At 46.9% G+C, this 18305-nt stretch overlaps 1 pseudogene; it reads right to left on the reverse strand.

Moving 5' to 3' along the window:
- Positions 1-6648: 6648 nt before the first annotated feature.
- On the reverse strand, positions 6649-10962 carry LOC147449746 (uncharacterized; annotated as a pseudogene).
- Between the last annotated feature and the right edge of the window lie 7343 nt (positions 10963-18305).

Here is an 18305-nt window from a genome sequence, read left to right on the forward strand (position 1 = left end):
GTTGTACAGAATTTCGTGATTTACGTTGGCAGCTTTTTGGCATTGCTATTTGGCCCATGAGCTTTTGAGTTTGAAGGCTTTTCATGTAAACTGCTTTTCATAGGCCAAGGGCCTTTAAATATGTGCTAAGGGCTCATTCTCTAGCCTGCTTCCTGGAGAAGGTGCAGAGTTTGGAGTACCGGCTTGCACTGAGTTGATGCAATATAAAGAAATACCGAAAGGGGCGCCAAGGTTTGGGGCCAATACTCTCTGGGGTGGAATTCCGCCACTTCGTGTCGCGTGTCGTCTCTCTCTTTCAGTTCAATTGTTATTGAAGTGCTAAAAGTCTGTTTAGTCTGTTCTTTTCTATCGGCACGGCGGTGCCCGTTTTGTGACAATGGTATTAGAGCATTAGGCGTGTGCTTTTCTGAAAGCATACCGGTCCTACCAAAGAGCAGACAGAGCAAGATCGCACTTCCAAAGTTCATTGGAAATTCTGGCTTCGTGCTACGACCCCAGATTTATTAGCCACTCCCACCCTTACTACATCGTGCATTGGGTGTGCTCCCATCTTCAACGCTCATGTCTTACAGGGCATAAGCTATTAAGATCACTTGCAAAAGAAGGATCTAAGATTTGTTTCGAGTCACTGTTTTTCTCAAAAGCAGTGCCATGCAGATGTTGATGTCTATAGCTACCAAGCCGCACACTTCCAAGGACTTGGCAAGCTTTCAAGAAAATTTTTGCTCGAAGGTGTATGGTTTTTGACATCTTCCTTCGGAGTGCAACTTCTGGTAGAGTGGGGTATCCTGAAATGCTTGCCATGGAAACCCTAGCAGATTATAACTTGAAATTTCTCGACATCTCTAAGTAGATGTCTCATCACGAGCTGATGACCTTGGAGGTCCAATGCGATTGCTATCTTGGGACTACCATCGCCGCCAAAGAAACACTGTTTGTCCAAGAGCTGATGGACCATGCTGTGCTCGGCTACGACCCTATGGAATGAACCTAACCCTAATTTTTTGTTGCAGGTTTCAGGTTGGAAAGTCAATCGACTTTTCGAGCTCGACTGATGTCAAGATTGCTTTTTAAGTTTGAAATCTATTTGAGAACTTGTTTGGTGATCCTGTTTGAAATTTGTTTGAAATGGATGGTTTTTGTTTTGAACGTGTCTTGGTGCCGATTTGAATTGTTTGACTCTGGTTTTAATATTGGTTTCAATGATTGGTGATATTACTCTCGGGTGGAGTAGTGAGAAATAATGTTTGAGAATGCTTTTTCATACTCATGGCCCGGACCCTTGTGGTTATTTCATAGTCACAAGGGACGCATTCGAGGACGGAGCTCAAATGGATTTTTAGTGTAAAAAAGAGGGCGGGATGGCAAGTGGGGACGGGAAGCCCGAAAAAGGGCGTCCCCTGTTACTATGGGTTATTTGCGGGGGGAGTATTGAATGATTGAAAAGTGCTGTTTTTACTCATGGCCCGGACCCTTGTGGTTATTTACGGGGAAAGTATTGTTGTTGTGACTCTCGGCCCGGACCTGGATGGTTATGCGGGAGGAGTATAAAGAGGTCTGAGCAGTGGTTTCTCTCAGCACCTCCAAACGACGCAGGCTATGGTCTGGGGGGCGTTTGGTTGTAAAAGGCCTCTATATCTCCTGGCCCGGACGTTTTTAGGTCATATGGGAGGAGTGATGAGGGAGTCGTAGAATATCTCCCGGCCCGGACCTTGTTAGGTTATGCCGGAGGAGTGTTCATCGGCGGCTTTATGTTTCTATGTCTTGTAACATGCATATGTGAGCATTTGTGTTGCATTGTGATGTGCCAACCACTGAATATTCCTAATTGGCTGAGATTGCTTGGGTATGTAATTTTAGTGCATCAAGACACCCGTGGAAGATCAGTGCGGTCTGGGTGTGATGGCTAATTTTACTACACCGGAATATCAAGAGTTTCGATATGGACGAAAGGAGAAGCCAACTCCTTGATCAAAAGAGCCGAAAGGTGAAGCTAACTCCTCAACAAAAAGAGCAAAGTGATTGTCCCTCGGAATGTCCCTCCGAATGACCCTCGAAAAATTTTGAGTTAACTTGAGTTGTTTTGCAGATATATTGTAATCGTGGACATTACTCTCTTTCAAGAAGGGGAGATGTCACAAACTGCTGACGTGTCAAGCCTTGAAGAATGAAGCCAACTTACAGATGTCGGCTGAGGGGCCTAAACCCTAAAAAGAACAAGTAACAGAAGAAGAAATCCTACCAACTTATGGGGACCCCATCCGATGGGGTCCTAGTGACATAAAGGAATTAAAATAAAGCAGGAAAACTGATGACGTGGCAGATGTACGGACACTCCGGATTTTCTGCTGGCTGATGACGTGGTAGGCCGTACGGATTTCCGCGTTTTCCGTTGACATAATGACGTGGTAGGCTGTACGGATTTCGCGTTTTGTGCTGACTGTTGACGTGGCAGTTGTACGGAATTCCGTGATTTACGTTGGCAGCTTTTTGGCATTGCTTTTGGGCCAGAAGCTTATGAGTTTGAAGGCTTTTCATGTAAACTGCTTTTCATAGGCCAAGGGCCTTTAAATATGTGCTAAGGGCTCATTCTCTGGCATGCTTCCTGGAGAAGGTGCAAAGTCTGGAGTACCGGCTTGTACTGAGTTGATGTAATATAAAGAAATACCGAAAGGGGCGCCAAGGTTTGGGGCCAATACTCTTTGGGGTGGAATTCCGCCACTCCGTGTCATGTGTCGTCTCTCTTTCAATCGAGTTGTTATTGAAGTGCTAAAAGTCTGTTCAGTCTGTTCTTTTCTATCGGCACGTGGTGCCCCTCTTGTGACACTCAGTATGGTTGCCAAAAAGCTCCAAGCTTACTTCAGTCACTACTGGTACCTAAAGTGCCTTTGGAAAGTATTGCCATGGATTTTATAATGGATTTGTCTCGAACTCTGAATGGAAATGATGCAATGTGGACTATTATTGACGGATTTAGTAAACAAGCTCGTTTCATTCCTGCTAGAAAGACCATCAAAGCTGACCATATGGCAAAAATCTCTTTGACACAGATTTTCAAAGATCATGGAATATAAAAAACGATTATCATTGATCATGATTTATGAATGACTAGAAACTTTTGGAGAGCACTTTTTACAAACTTAGAAACTAAGCTGAATTTTTTCTTTGCTTATAATCCTCAAACAGATGGATTGATCAAAATCGCTAATTCTACAGTTCTAGACATCTTAAAGAGCTGTGTCCTAGAAATTCAAGGATAAGAGTTTTCCTATAAATAGCAATGTACAATCCTCTACTGAAAAAGCTCCTCTTAAGGTTTTTTGTGGCAAACCATATCTACCCCCAATCCTTCTCACCAAAGATAAGATATTCGTAGTTGGTGAATTTGTGTGAGATCATGACACTGCTTACATCCAGGCAAAACGCCTTGTCAATAGATCTCAAAGAGACATAAGGTAGAAGCAAAGAAACATCTTTGTGAACTCAAACTAGTTGAGGAGCAATTTGTTCTTCTAAAGTTTGACAAAGCTAGACTCAAGAAATAGGCCAACCATAAAGGGAAAGTTGTAAAACATTTTAATAGATACTATGGTCTATTTAAGATTATACTTCAGATTAATGAAGTCACACTTTGACTATATCTTCCACAGAATTGGAAAATTTTAGTGCTTTTGAATGAGTCCTTTATGATCTTATATTGGCAAACCTCCTGCAGAAGTATTCATTGAAGACCCTCGTGAAGTAGATGAAATCGAAGAGATTTTTCTTCAAGGACAGATTATACATCATCAAAGTTCAAGAATAATTCCCTAGTAGATGCTCAGCGGATGACTGAATCATAATTCAAAAATTATCCAGACATCCCACATAATTATCTTGATGCCCTACAATTGAGAACCGTTTAGAAGCAAGATGGGATGGCATTTTTGATAACATTGTAAATGAATAAAAATTATTTTTGTGCACACAATTACTATGAATTTATTGGTACCAATTATTTTATTAAAAAACAAATAAGTTTTTCCGGTGCAATGTGTCATCTGGGAGGTTTATCAATAGATAGAATAGTAGCTGGATGCATTACAGAACGTGTCAGACCAAGCACATGAATAAGATGGTGTCCTTGGATTTCAAAATTTGTTTTTTCCATAGGAGAAACCGTGATGAATGGTTGCCCAGGGATAAGAGGATATGTAGACATCTACTGTACAAAGAAGTTTTGGTCATCTTCACATCCCTTTAGTCACCTTTACATTTGGGCTTTCTCTTGATAATATCAATGATTTTTTTTATGGAACTCTTAGTTTGCTATGCCAAGGATCTCACCCAAGGTAAATTCAACCTTACTGTCCAAAATCCTCTCTTCCAAAACCTTTTTGAGATGTGTCAGTGCCTCTCTATTAAATTGGAGCTTGTAAAATGGACTCTTTGCTTTATTTTTTGTCATTTCCTTTTGCTTTTCTTTAGAAGCTTTCTATATAGGTATCTTAAGTGTAGGCATCTCTTGTGGAGAAGCTGATCCAGGAGGCATTGTGCCATATCTTCCTCCACTCCTTGTGGCCTTTTTTGAAGGTCCTTCATCCCCAATCTCTCGCTTGCGTTTCTCATTAACAATGGCCTCATTGGTTTGACATTTGGCAATGTATGTATGCACTGGCAAAGAATCCACATGATCATCCCAACCTGCTTCTAGCCGAATGCAATCTCAGGCTTCATGCAAAACCTCTTTAGTCATTTTACCCTTCATAGCAGATTCTATTGCGCATGGCTACAACTCTCCAATGCTTCTTTTCCAACCTTGGCTCCTTTTTGCATAATAGGCTCTACCTTCAACCCATAGGCAGTTGCCTTAACCATTGAGATGGCATGGCTAGTAGTCATGTCCTCTACTATCTTCTGCATTCCTCCTCTGCCAAAGTTTGTACCCAGGGGCTTACTTGTTTCGCTTAAGTGAATCTTGTCATCTTTAAAGAAAACCAGCTCCTTCATCAAAGCATCTTTAAAACTCTCACAATCCCTCCTTTCATGGTCAGTATTGTCACACCATATTCATCTGTGTACAAAGCCTTTTTGTTTTGAGGTCTTTGCCTTGTAGGTTGGCCTCATAGTTGCCCCTTCTCTTCTAGCCTTGCAAGCTTGAACTTCTGTTCTTGCATTCCTTTAACAATATCATGTAAGATGGATTTATTGTTGTCGCTTAGCTAGCAATGAAATTGTAATGTGCAGTGGAAGTGATTGATGCTAAATGCTCAAGATGAATGCTCAAGGTTCCTTTTATTGAATGAGAGAGTTCCTTTTACTTCATGAGATAGATGTGCAATAGACTTGTGAGAAAAGAGAGAATGATACTGTGAATGAAGGTTTTGTGAGTGACAGAGAGAGATAAAGGAGACTAACACCAGATTGTTAAAGGTGGCAACGAAAGATGCAATGAAGACAGGAATTTGCTCGTGATCCAGTGGGTACCTCCACTTCGATCTAGAACACTTGCAATGCCAAACACATGAACAAGGCACACTTGTGGAGAGGAGAGAACACTGAGGTAGAGAGAGACAAGACATTCAAGAATATGAGAGAGAGAGAGAGAGAGAGAGAGAGAGAGAGAGAGAGAGAGAGAGAGAGAGAGAGAGAGAGAGAGATAGATAGATAGATAGATATATGATATATTAACGTCTTCAAAAGGCCAAAATGACCTATGAGACCATCAGATACAAAGTGGTGAATCTAGTACAATGTCTGCAGTACAAGTACTGAAAGTACAAAAAATGAAAACTGAAAATGAAGTGTGAGATATGAAATGTGAAATGTGAAAAGTGAAAATGTAGAAAAGGCCCTCAATGGCAATCTGGGTGTCGTGCTAGAATGCCTCTGATCCTCTGCTGGAGTCTCCGTCGATGGAGTGTGCTCCTGCGTCTCGGTCGTGGTCGTCTCGATCTCCCGAGCTCAGTCGCCCTGTCAATGAGGGTGCCTCTGGTATGAATGCGGGTACAACCCTGTGCTGGTGGTTGGTCTCTTGGCACCCTCGATCCAAAGAAGTCTGTGATGTGTCTCTGCGACTGTCGTACTCCATGTCTCCCCAACAGACTATCTCTATGTTGGTGTAGCTCAAGTAGATATAAGCCAAGGCATCTCTGGTCCTGATACCTCATGACTCTATCTAGGGGTCCAAAACCCTCCCTGAATAAGCAATGGAAGCGCCCTCGTATCTCATAATACACAGTGCAATGGCATATGTAGTGTAGCTCTGTCTTTGGCTCTCTATCGCATAGTTGACATATCCTAGACTCTGGTGGTATCCCTCTGAATCTACCCGTCTCAATCTCCAACTGGTGTGAGAATGTGCGAATCTGAGAGAGAGAGAGAGAGAGAGAGAGAGAGAGAGAGAGAGAGAGAGAGAGAGAGAGAGAGAGAGAGAGAGAGAGAGAGAGAGAGAGAGAGAGAGAGAGAGAGAGAGAGAGAGAGAGAGAGAGAGAGAGAGAGTGTTTTAACGTCTATAAAAAGGCCGAAGTCAGCCTATCAAAGTACATGAGGTCGGTGTCCTCTGTGTATCCATAAAGGATAAAAGGTACAAAAATAAAAGTAAGCTATCCTGTGTAATGATTGGGGGAGGAGGTAAGTGATACAAGGGTAGGGGGGGAGTTCCAAAATTGGGGAAAGATGCAAACCTATATGCTGGGGTAAGTACAAACATGAGATGCTATCCTATCTCTAGCTCCATCCAGTCCCATAGTCAGGATGTAATACATAATGCATGGGCGGATAGGGTGTGAACAATCCGCGTAAGATGGCGGCTCGATCTACGAAAGCTCGAATGCGTCGCTCCTCCAAAGATCTATAGTAGTGCTCCTCGATCTCCTGAATCTCTCTCTGTTGTAGGCGAGGTGCCCTACGTCCATGGGTATGTGGGCGTCTGCGAGCTCGGACCTCCTCAGCCTGCTGTAGAGTCACTCCTCTCTGGATGGTCGGAGGTGATGGTGCTGCTGTGGGCCTCTAAAAAAAATCCGTGAGTTGTGTCTGCCGCTCATCTCTCACACCTGATGCCGCGTGGAGCAGGGAGTCCCGATGCTGCCGTGCCTCTATGAGGAAGCGGCCGAACTGCCGCTGGTCTTTGGACTCAAAAATCTGATGTAGGGTGGGCTGATCTGCAAACAAGGTCAGATATCTGCCTCTAATCTCCTCATATGCTCTACATCTGCATACATAATGCTCCTCGCTCTCAACCTCTGCTGTGCAAAGTCTGCATATCCTCTCTGCTCTGGGAACATGTGCAGCTCTGCCTGCCTCAATCTCTAGCTGGTGTGTGATGATACTCCGAGCTGTCCAATGGCGACCCGTGCTCTATGTGGCATGTAGACATCTATGTATCTCGATCTCTGGATGAACCCATCTGCTAGAATGGTCAGGAAGTGGTCTCTGTAGTCCTGTCTCTTCGTAGGAAGAGACTCTCTGGGTGTGATCCATGTCTCCCTGATGTATAGCTGCCAGAGATCCTGTCGGAGAACTCGATTCCTCTCGGTGTGTGAGAGCCGTATGTGAGGGGAGTCAAGATCGTACTGAAAAGGCGGCAGATCCGTGATGTCCAAGCCATGGGATGTAAACCACTCTATGACCTATGAGCACCATGCCCTCATGTCCCCCTCCTGATGCAGCTGTATCGATGCCTCAAAAGCTCTGCGGGTGAGTCTGTCTGGTGGGAGCTCTCGCATGCGCTGGATGAAACAAACTGTCTGAAAGAGGGCCTCTACTAGCATCGGAGGTGCCGCTAGCTTTGCTCTGATGATGTCATGTGGTACTGAGGGTTTGCTGTGGAGCAAACGAGAGATCATGATGATATGTGGGCGCTCTATCTGTGACCATAGAGATGCTGATAGCCCTGGTGCTCATACTGCAGCTGCATACATCATGGCAGGTGTGACTAGTGTCAAAAAGCCACCCCTTGGTGCGGGGCTCTTGGAAGTGGGCCTGATGGCATCTGCGCTCCAAGGTGGCCAGCGCTGCATATCCTCGTGTAAGCCGGTCTCGGGTTGCCTGGGCCATGGAAAATCTGCCAGTGGTGCCAGTGGAAGTCACCCCCAGGTATACATATGAATCAACCACATCGACCTGCCCGCCTGCTGTTGTGAGTACTGCTCTGCTCCGAACTGTCCTGGAGGTGTGGAAGATCATGACCTTGGTCTTGCCAAGGTTCAATGTGAGCCCTCGATGTGTGTAGAAATCATCCAAGGCTCGTAGGTGTCTCTGTAGTCCCTCACATGTCTCAGAAACTAGAATGATATCATCAGCATAGAGCATAATATGGAATGGTATACCTGCTAAGTTTGATCTTGCTCCGCCGGCTCGTAGAATGTAATCTGATATCTCGTTGATGTAGAGACGAAATAGAGTAGGGGAGGGGGCATCCTTGCTTCACCCCAATGCTAGCACATCCTTGCTTCACCCCAATGGTGCTAGCAATGGAATTCGATAGTCCACCTAGGCATCGCACTCTACCAAAGACCTGTGCATACAAAGAATGAATGGCCCATATCATCTCAGATGGTATCTGTAGCTCCTAAAGGCGTTGAAAGAGTCTCTCTCTAGGGATAGTGTCAAAAGCCTTGCGGAAATCCACAAAGCAGCAGTAGAGTCTCCTCTTCCGTGCTTTTGCTCCATCGATCAGGCAGCGAAGCACGAAGATGTGGTCGATAGTCGAGAAAGTGCATCGAAAGCTTGCTTGTCCTGGTGCATGTGTCACGGGGACGTGGCAATTGTTAACTATGTCACGAGGACGTGGCAACTGCTAACTTTAGTTGTTGGTTTCTTTCCAATGGGTTTTATTTTATATTTGAGACCCATTTCTTAAAGTAGCAAACGGTCGGACATTGTATGGCCAATGTGAACGGTAGTTTCACCCGCAGATGGGTAGTGGTTGGCACTGGAATTCGTATGGTAAGAGGATGTCTAGGCTCAGAGCAAGATCATTTAGGTCCCCCCGTCGCACTTAGAAAGTTGGTGGATACTAGGAAGTGAACTCAATAAAGGCCTAAAGTCAAGGTGTGACTGCCAACAGAAAGTATCCGACAGTTGGGCCACATTGCACTTTTGGATGCGGTCCCAATGAGGATAGATGGTCAGATGACCACAGGGAGCCCAACGGAATCATTTCCTAAAATTTAGGGAATGGCTATTTTGGGCCATGAAATGTGTTCGCGTCATAACCTCCGGTATGACTAGGGGAACATTTTACGACTTTGCCACGAAGTCAACTAGGCGACCAGTCGGGAGATTTTTAAGCGGCAAACCCGAAACGGGAAAATGCTTGTAAATGCGCCAAGTGGCACACTTTGGTGCACTTTCCTCATGCAAGAAGAGTTGGCGCTGAATTTGATGCTGGGAGAGGCCTCATTTGCTCTCTGTTCACACAGGTTAAGAGCTATGGAGTGCTTCCTTTTCCCCTTATGTACAGTGCGGTGCCAGGAGTGATGCCCTGCATGCTAAGCACTGCTCTCTCTCCCCCCTACAAGCAGTATGTTATGCCCCACTAGTGGGCTTTTCATTTGACCAATGTACAGTTATGTGGGTTCATGCGCGATTGCCGAGGCAAGAGCCTCTTGCACAGGTACTGGATTAGCTAGCGGCTAATCCCCTGCAGGTACAGGTGAATTCAGAGAGGTTTCATGTCAGAAATCACGTCCGATTCAAAGGGCAAGTAGCCCTATAGGTGCGGGAGCTCGAGGTCTTGCTACAGATGTGACCGGCACGCGAAATGGAGCCCAAAACAGGGAATTACAGCCTGCTGTGTATTTTTGCAGGTTTAGGGTTTCGGCCCTAAACGGACCCTAATATCCCTAGGAGGTTCGGGGACGCGAGGGGACCGCTGTACGGGTGAACTAGCGCATTTTCGGGGCAGAAAACAGAGAATTCAGCATGCTGCAGATTCTCGCCAGGTTTTGCAAAGTGTTCGTATGCGTCGGGAAAGTCACTTATTGTGTGGGGATACTGACTGTGAAGCGTCCTAGTACAGTTATGTTGCGGAAATCGGGCCAGAACAGGTGTTTCTTAGCCTAGATTGTGTGGGGCAGCTTGTAGGAGATCATAGGTTTTATTCCCTCTGTTAAAGAATAAAGAAATACCGAAAGGGGTGCCAATTTTGGGGCCTGCAGGTTGTCGGCGTCTGCTCGGAGCATTCTAGCTCCAGAGCCGTGTGTGTACTTAGGTGTTAATCCCCATTACAGGTTACCTTTGCAAAGTACTCTGTGTGTTTCTTAAGTAAAGAATTTCGGGTGAAAGCCAACGCCTACTGCCCCACGGGCCGGTTTCAGCATGTATCCCTGATGCCTTTGCATGTGTGCTAAGCTCTGCCTCAAGAACTGCCCCATACAATTTGGCCAATTTGTGACCAATCATGATAGTCCTGTAGTTCCTTGGGTCCAGGGTGTCGCTAGATTTGTGGATAGGCACGGTGGTGTGCATAGTCCACTCCTTTGGTAGTCCCTCAACCCAAGCGCGGTTGAAGAGACGTGCTATCAAGGGGGAGAGAGTGTCTGCTGCATATATTAGGTGCTCACTCTGTAGTCCAGTGTGATCTGTTGAGCGGCCATGCTGAAGGCGTCGGATGGCCCTCTCTACCATGCTAGATGTGAAGAAAGTCGAGGTGGTAGGTCGAGGATCAGATGGTGCTGGGATCAGTGGCTGCCCAGGTATCTGGTATAAGCGCTCGGCATAATCATGCCAGACCGGGGGGTCCTCCAGGGGGGTGGTGGGGCGTGGCTCTCTGAGAATCCTCCATGCTGTGGCACAGTCTGTACTCATGAGAAGGTGGTATAACTCAAGCTCGTGCGCCTCCTCGAAGGCCCGCTGTTTACGGCGTGTGATGGCCTTCATATGTCCCTTGACCTCGCTCTCGGTGATCTCCTCTAAGGCTCGCTGAGCCCGTAGCTGTCTGTATAGATCTCTGCACTCCTCGTCGTACCATCGGTTCATGAGTAAACTTTGGCTAGCTCATGTGTGAAGTGTATGGTGGTGTGTCGTGTGGATGTAGGTGGTGTATGTGGGATGGGTGAGCCAGTGAGAGATAGGGCGAGATAAGGCGTGGTCAGCCCCAATAGGTAGTGGTGGGATGGTGAGAGATGTGATTAAATGGGCTGCCTCTCTGAAGCCGATGATGTAATCAACTGTGCTGCCTCCACTGGCTACTGATGGGGGTATACAAGTCAGGCCGCCGGATGATGGCCATTGCGCCATCCCGTTATAAATAACGAGACGGTGCTGTGATCCAAAGCGAAGTAGGTGTCTCCCATATGGTGTGGGTGTGGTGGTATCTCTGGAGATCCTCTCTGCCCCTGTGTCCTCCTGGTGGAGAGTAGCTCTGGGTCGTCAAAGTCGTAAATATCACACTGTCTACTCTGTGTCCTGGTGTTGAAATCTCCCGTGAGGAAGACTTCACCCAATCTAGAGTACTCCATGATCTCCTCTCTGAGACATGCATATGGTGAGTGTGAATCATCCTCCTCCTCTCCTCTGTGTGTGTGTTGACCTCCTCTGTCTCTCCTCCATCTGTCTGTGCAAACCTAGAGCCGCTAGGTGCAAAGTAGCATATGGCGATGTAGAGGATGTGCTCCTTATATAGCTCAATCCGTATCCACATGTATCGTGCTTCTGGATCGTGTGCTACTATCTGTATCCTGCTGTGAAGTGAGCGGTGGTAGAGGATTGCTACTCCGCTAGATCCTCTCGAGGTGTTGTGCCGTGTACACTTCCTATGTGTAGACTCCCATTGATAGTCCTATACTCGGGGTAGACCTCTCTGTGAGCTCTCATGTGTCTCTGTGAGTAGAATGATGTCTCTACCATGCATCACCTCTTCCAGTCTCCTTGGGTGTGTCCATAGAGAGCTGTTGCAGTTCCAAACTGCCATATGTATCTCCTCGTTGAGTGTCCCATAGGCCACGAGTCCCTATGCTACCGCCTTGCCATCATTGATGACTCGGCCATCTCTGTATGAAGCCCTCTTTCCCTCCTTGCGAGCTTGGTGTACTCTAGGCATGCATGCGCGTCGGTGTGAGATCATCGTCTAGGTAGATAGGTGGTCCATCGAGTCCTCTCAAGATCACCCTCTTGCGAAGGAAAGTAGATTGTGATTCTTCAGAGGAGAAGTGTAGGACGAGGGCCCTCTTCCTTGTGAGATCTTTACCCGCTCTCCAAGCTTTGAGGAAAGGGGGTGATTCCTCTTCCTTGTATCCGAGTTTCTTGCATAAAGCCTTTCCATCAAGCTTGGGGGTGAGGCTTTCTTTTTCTAAAATGCCCGTGACGCAAATGTTGAGGCGTCGGGCTTGTCTCATCTTCTCTTCCTCAAGGGTAGTGTGCACAAAGAGGACTTCCTCCTCTCTCGCCTCCCTCTTGATGTTCTTCTTGACTACTTCTACCCACCTATTTTTAGTAGCTTCCAATTTGTCCTCGATGCTAGCGATCAAAGCTTTGGTGAGTTCTTCTTTGAGGGCTTCCTTCGTGTCCTTGTGCATCTCGCCTTCTTCGGGGGTGAGGGATGCAATCGAGGGTTTGAGGAGCTTGATTTGCTCCCTCATGTCTCCTCTTTCTTTGGTCCATTCCTCTTGTTTCTTCCGCCATTCTTCCTTCTCTTGCTCCTTCTCCTTCTCCCATCTCTCCTTCTCTTTCTTCCATGCTTCCCTCTCTTTGATATAGGTCTCCCCTTCTTTCTCTAGCTTGGAGATCCGGTTGATAATGGTGTTGAGAGTGGTATCCGATGACTTCTTGTATTCCTTGATTTTGTCATCGAGTTTGCTCATCTCCTTCCCCATTTCTTCCTTGCTCACTCCCTTCGTCATTGTTGAGAATGAGAAGAGACGTGGCTGTGATTGTGTGGATATGTATGTGGCTGAATGTGAGTGTGAATGTGTGTGTGTGTGTGTGTGTGTGTGTGTGTGTGTGTGTGTGTGTGGTTGGGGGCAGCGGGCTTGGTGCAGTGGGGCAGCGGCAGTGGCTACAGCCTTGCTGCAGCAGTGAGGCAGCGGGCCTGGTGCAGTGGGGCAGCGGCAGGCGCTACAGTCTTGGTACTGTGCAGTCGCAGCAGGTCATCCACAGCAGGTGCAGCAGCAACAGCAGCAGTGGCGCACACAGGGGATGAAACAGCAGCAGCGGGTGAGAGCAGTAGCAGCGTGCAGGCAGCCACAGGGGTGGCGCGTGGACAGCTACAGGGGGTGCAGGGGCTGTGCAGTGGGGCAGCGCTGGTGAGGAGGGTGGCGGACAGGCATGGCGAGAGAGAGAGAGAGAGAGAGAGAGAGAGAGAGAGAGAGAGAGAGAGAGAGAGAGAGAGAGAGAGAGAGAGAGAGAGAGATCTGGGAAAGGCTTTCCATGCTGAGAACAATCTGCTCATACAAGTGACCAAGGGTTGTCTGGCATAGAATTGACATGCCGATGGATAGACTCGAGGACACAAACAATTGCGACTGCTATTGACACTGCCAACTGCTCCTACACACGAGACCACTGACATGGTCACAACATGGGCTGGCTCTCCACCACTGATCCATCTCTTGGCAAAGGGAAGAACTCGGATCCCCACGGGATGGGCTACTTGAGAGGATCACAAGGAGAAGAGGATTTGCTGCCCATGTCTGTCCTAGCAAGGGATCGCCACCAAAAGGCTACTGCCATCATCGAGAAGCATCTCCTAGGCTGCCCACCAAAAACGCTGGGCCTGCCAGGGAAAACACTGGAACACTGGGACACTGATGGTGAAAATGCTAGAACAGCCTGTTGCTGATCTGCTCATGCTGCTCCGTGAGGTGCCCATGAGAGGGCGCCCCTCACTGGGGCTGAACTGCATGTGAATAGGCTCTCCCATTGCCTTGCATATATAGGGGCTGCCCCAACTTGCCCGACCCAGCCCTGTGGCTCCACGGCCTAGGAAAAGAGAGAGGGGGGGGGGGGGGGGGTGGATAGGGGAAGGGTACCAGATACAAGGGGAAAAATAGGGGGAGCCTAGGATAAAATATCCCAGGCCTCTAGGAGCCTATGTGACCATGGAACAAAACCAAAACCCGAGCTAAACATGGCTAGACACGACCCGACATGAGAGAACAACCTCACATTGGGCGGGCACAACCACAAAACAGCCCCCACTCCCTAATCTGTTCCTAGGAGATATCAAAGCTACCACTGGACAGGAATATGAACTCTAACACCCCCTCTCAGATCCTGGATGGGAAACGAGTCCAAGGAGTTGGAGTGAGCAATCTGCAACTCTAAAAAGAGGGTTTCGTAAACGAGGATATCTCCTATAGAACTCTGAGGTTGAATGGTACCTGGCAAGTATACCATCCAACCGTTACCCCTCGTCGGGAAGTGTAATGATGTTCGTTGAAAGTAAATCCAGCTCTATCAAGAAACTCGTCAAGCCAACCGACTCACAAGTCGCACAACCAGCATCTGCAAAAGTCAGAAGGTACTTCTGCTGACACCTCCAAGAGTATGTATCCGAAGTGAGGGTATGAGGATAAAAGGATTGGTGTCCGGATCATTTCCCAACTCTAAAGTGTCCACCCTCAAGGACAGAGTCAGAAATTTGCACCTCCGGTCACATACCACATGCCATAAACTCCAAGCTGCTGCGGAAGTCCAAGGAAGGGGACAACCGAGGCTACTAAGGAACTATATGTTCGATGATGAAGAACCAAAGAACTGCACCAATCACCATATAGAATGATGAATTGCTAAATTGTATCCGCAGGAACTTCATTGGAATTGAGCGTGAAATTTGGTACTGATCTTCAATTGTCTGGAACACCATTCGTGAGAAATTGAGAATATCACCCCACTCTCAGAGTGAATCGGGAACAAACATCAAGCAGAAAGAAAACACACATCAATACTGGGACTGCAGCCAACACGGCAAGATTAAGAGAAGATCTTGCTTCCAAGCTCTGCAAGAGAAGAACAAGGTGCTGTAAAAAGTCACCAACTAGATTGTCAATCCTGTTTGCTGCACATGGAACCACTGGTATTGTATGAAAGTAGTGTGCACAAACTAACTCCCAAGCTAGCTCCACATCTCCCTTGTGAAGGAAGAACACCCATGGATATGTGTCATAACTCTCCAACAATCTCTGCGTGTGTAATTGGATCACCAAAGGTAGGTGAATCCTAAAGGAAAATTATAATATACCTGTGGAACCTGGAACTAAATCTGGGAGACCCAATAAGACTGTCGTTCCTCTCTGAAGAATGCCAGCTAACTGTAACTGGTTCCTAGTCCAAAAAGGACCACTATCCACAAATAATATGCCAGTCTAAGGATAAGGGTAGTAGGTGTGTTCTGTATGGTACAGTCTCTAGGTGTCAATCTGGAAGACCAGGCATAGTAACTACTACTCGGATGCACTAGGAAGAGCAACTGTCACACCGCAAATTCGAAAGACGAGGCAACCACCGAAATGGCTAAAGGAAAACATCCGCGAAGATAATAACTGCACTGTGGGCTCAAGCACACCATCCAAAGCCTCAAGGAATGGGCAAGGAAACCAAGGACTGGAAGACATCATTGCATGGTACTCCGTTGAATGGAGCACTGGAAGACGTCTGAAGATAATAACCTGCAAGCCCCTTCTGAAAGAGAAGTATCCTCAAAAGTACGTTCTGAGGTAGCAAGTGACTCAACCCGCGTTGGAATAGAGCAAACATTGTGACTGAAAGCTCAAGAGCTAAGGCTGAGAACTCCTCTAAAGATAGGAAGTCCCCCACCCACTCAATCTTGGGAAAAGAGAATAAGTACCACCGGAAAGAAATCTGAGACAACTTGGAGTAAAACTACTTCCTTTGTAAATGAAAAGCAAAGCTTGAATCTCATAGAACTCGAGACTCAAAAGAGAATCACACCATCGGTAAACTCGGACTGCTAAGAATAGGAAGACCTGAAAGGTCATCACCTGAGGGTCATGTTTGCCAAAGAAGCCGTCGGTGTCCAACAAGAACCTAGCTACTTGAGCAAACTCCCTGAGATCAAACCAATTGTCCCCCATATCTCTGCATCTGCCAAGATCAAAACTTGCAAGTATAATCCAATACAATATGCCAAACTGCATACAAACTCGAAAGAACTCCGAATGTTGTAACTTGGTTCGTTAAAATCTTTTTCAAAAACTGTCTGTTGTACTTGTGCTGAAGAGGAATATACCCACTACTGAACTGTGCAATCAATATCAAATACACAACATAACTCCAATACTCAAACGAAGAGTAAAGGAATCGGCTCGAGGAACAAGCCCGTGAGGAACGTTGGGGCTGATTTGTAACATGCTAGAAAGCTGGGCAAAAGACTGCAAGGGAAGAACTTGCTATACTAGCCAGCCATGGCCAAATCGGCACACTTGAAGAAGGGATTCCCCCTAAGGTTGGAGCTCTCCATAGGGATGTATGGAAGAAGCATCCAAATATTGTTGACCACAGGGGTAGGAACTAGATGTCCCCACCAATTGTCGACACTGCCTACAAACCTGTCATCCAAAGGATATCGACAAATCTACTGTCGACCATCAAGGAAAGTACCCATAGAAGGTTGCAAACCTGTCGCGAAACTGGTGCTGACCAGCTCACAAGCAGTTGTAAGGTGTTCCACAATTGGTACTGACAAGCTTACAAAAAAGGCAAGGAAGTGACCAAATCTGTAAGGCCACACTATCACCGGGGAAGGGTAGAACATGGAGTAGGAGATGTCCAAACTCCATCAAAACCTCCTCGAACCGTTATCATTGTTGGCTAAGGGTTTGACACCACATGCTCCACCTCCAAACCTCATCCAGGAAAGTCGGATGATCAAACAAGAAGTGGTTCTAGCGATAGAAGTATCCCCCTCTACTTGTCAAAGCCAACTCCAACACATGCACTGGAACAAGCACCGGAAATGCTGCATACAGGATAAACAAGAGTGTACTGAAGCCAGAACTGGAACTTCCATCCTTAAATGGAAAATGAAAAAATCATGGAACATCCTTTGCTACAATAAGGGAAGAAATCCCCCTCTGTCATCCATAATCCACAATCTGGTACAAGGGTGCAACTGAAGCATCAACCTGCTACCCATTGGATAGGTAGCTCTATCGACAATTCCAAGAAAGATATGCATTTGCAAAAGGCAAAGCAAATTTGCCAATCCATCTCCTCGAAGAAAACACAGCCATAGGAGACTCCTCCTTAACAGATCAAGAAGATCCTACTGATGTCCAAACACTTCGCTTTGAAGAAAAACCTGGAAATGAGTAGCTCCCCCTCTGGATCCTACAACCGCATGCTTGCTCTCCTTGCTGGAAAGCACGGTAACATGACTGCATCTGGGATAACCAAAGCAATCCAGCACTGCTACACATTCGGAACCTCCATCGGGTTCCCCTCGGTGAAGAGAGGTCGGGGTAATCAAGGGTAAAGACGGGGAAGTCGTAGACCAGGATCCAAGGCCTCCACATACCCAAAGCTGCCCCAAACTTGGAGAAAACCATTAAAAAACAGCAAGCTTCTTCTCTCTCAATAATGTCCAAAACCGCACCGGATCAATCACATCAGATCACCCAGGTGGTCGTAACACCATATAGCTCTCATATCATGTCAATGGTGGCAGCGGAAGATGCAATGAAGACCAGAAGTGGCTTGTGATTTGTTGGGTACCTCGACTCTGATCTAGAGCACTTGCAATGCCAAACACATGACACCTGTGGAGAAGAGAGATCACTGAGGTAGAGAGAGACATGACATCTGTGAGAGAGAGAGAGAGAGAGAGAGAGAGAGAGAGAGAGAGAGAGAGAGAGAGAGAGAGAGAGAGAGAGAGAGAGAGAGAGAGAGAGAGATCTGGGAAAGGCTCTCCATGTTGATACAATGTGCTCATACAAGTGACCAAGGGTGGTTCGGCATAGAACTGACATGCCAATGGATAGACCCGAGGACACACTCAACTGTGACTGCTACTGACACTACCAATTGCTCTTACACACGAGACCATTGACACGGTCACAGCATGGGCTGGGCTCTCCACCACTGATCCATCTCCTGGCAAAGGGAAGAACTCGGATGCCCACGGGATGGGCTGCCTGAGAGGATCACAAGGAGAAGAGGATCTGCTGCCCATGTCTGTCCTAGCAAGGGATCGCCACCAAAAGGCTAGTGCCATCATTTGCAAACATCTCCTAGGCTGCCCACCAAAAATGCCGGGGGACTGCAAGGGAAAATGCTGGTGTAAATTGATGAAAAGGTTGGTCTGCCTCATGGGGAAAACACCAGAACAGCTGGGAAAAACGCTGGGGTGTCTGATGGTGAAAATG

This window comes from Adiantum capillus-veneris, chromosome 10 (genome assembly GCF_014529385.1).
Source record: "Adiantum capillus-veneris isolate H3 chromosome 10, ASM1452938v2, whole genome shotgun sequence".
NCBI lineage: Eukaryota > Viridiplantae > Streptophyta > Polypodiopsida > Polypodiales > Pteridaceae > Adiantum > Adiantum capillus-veneris.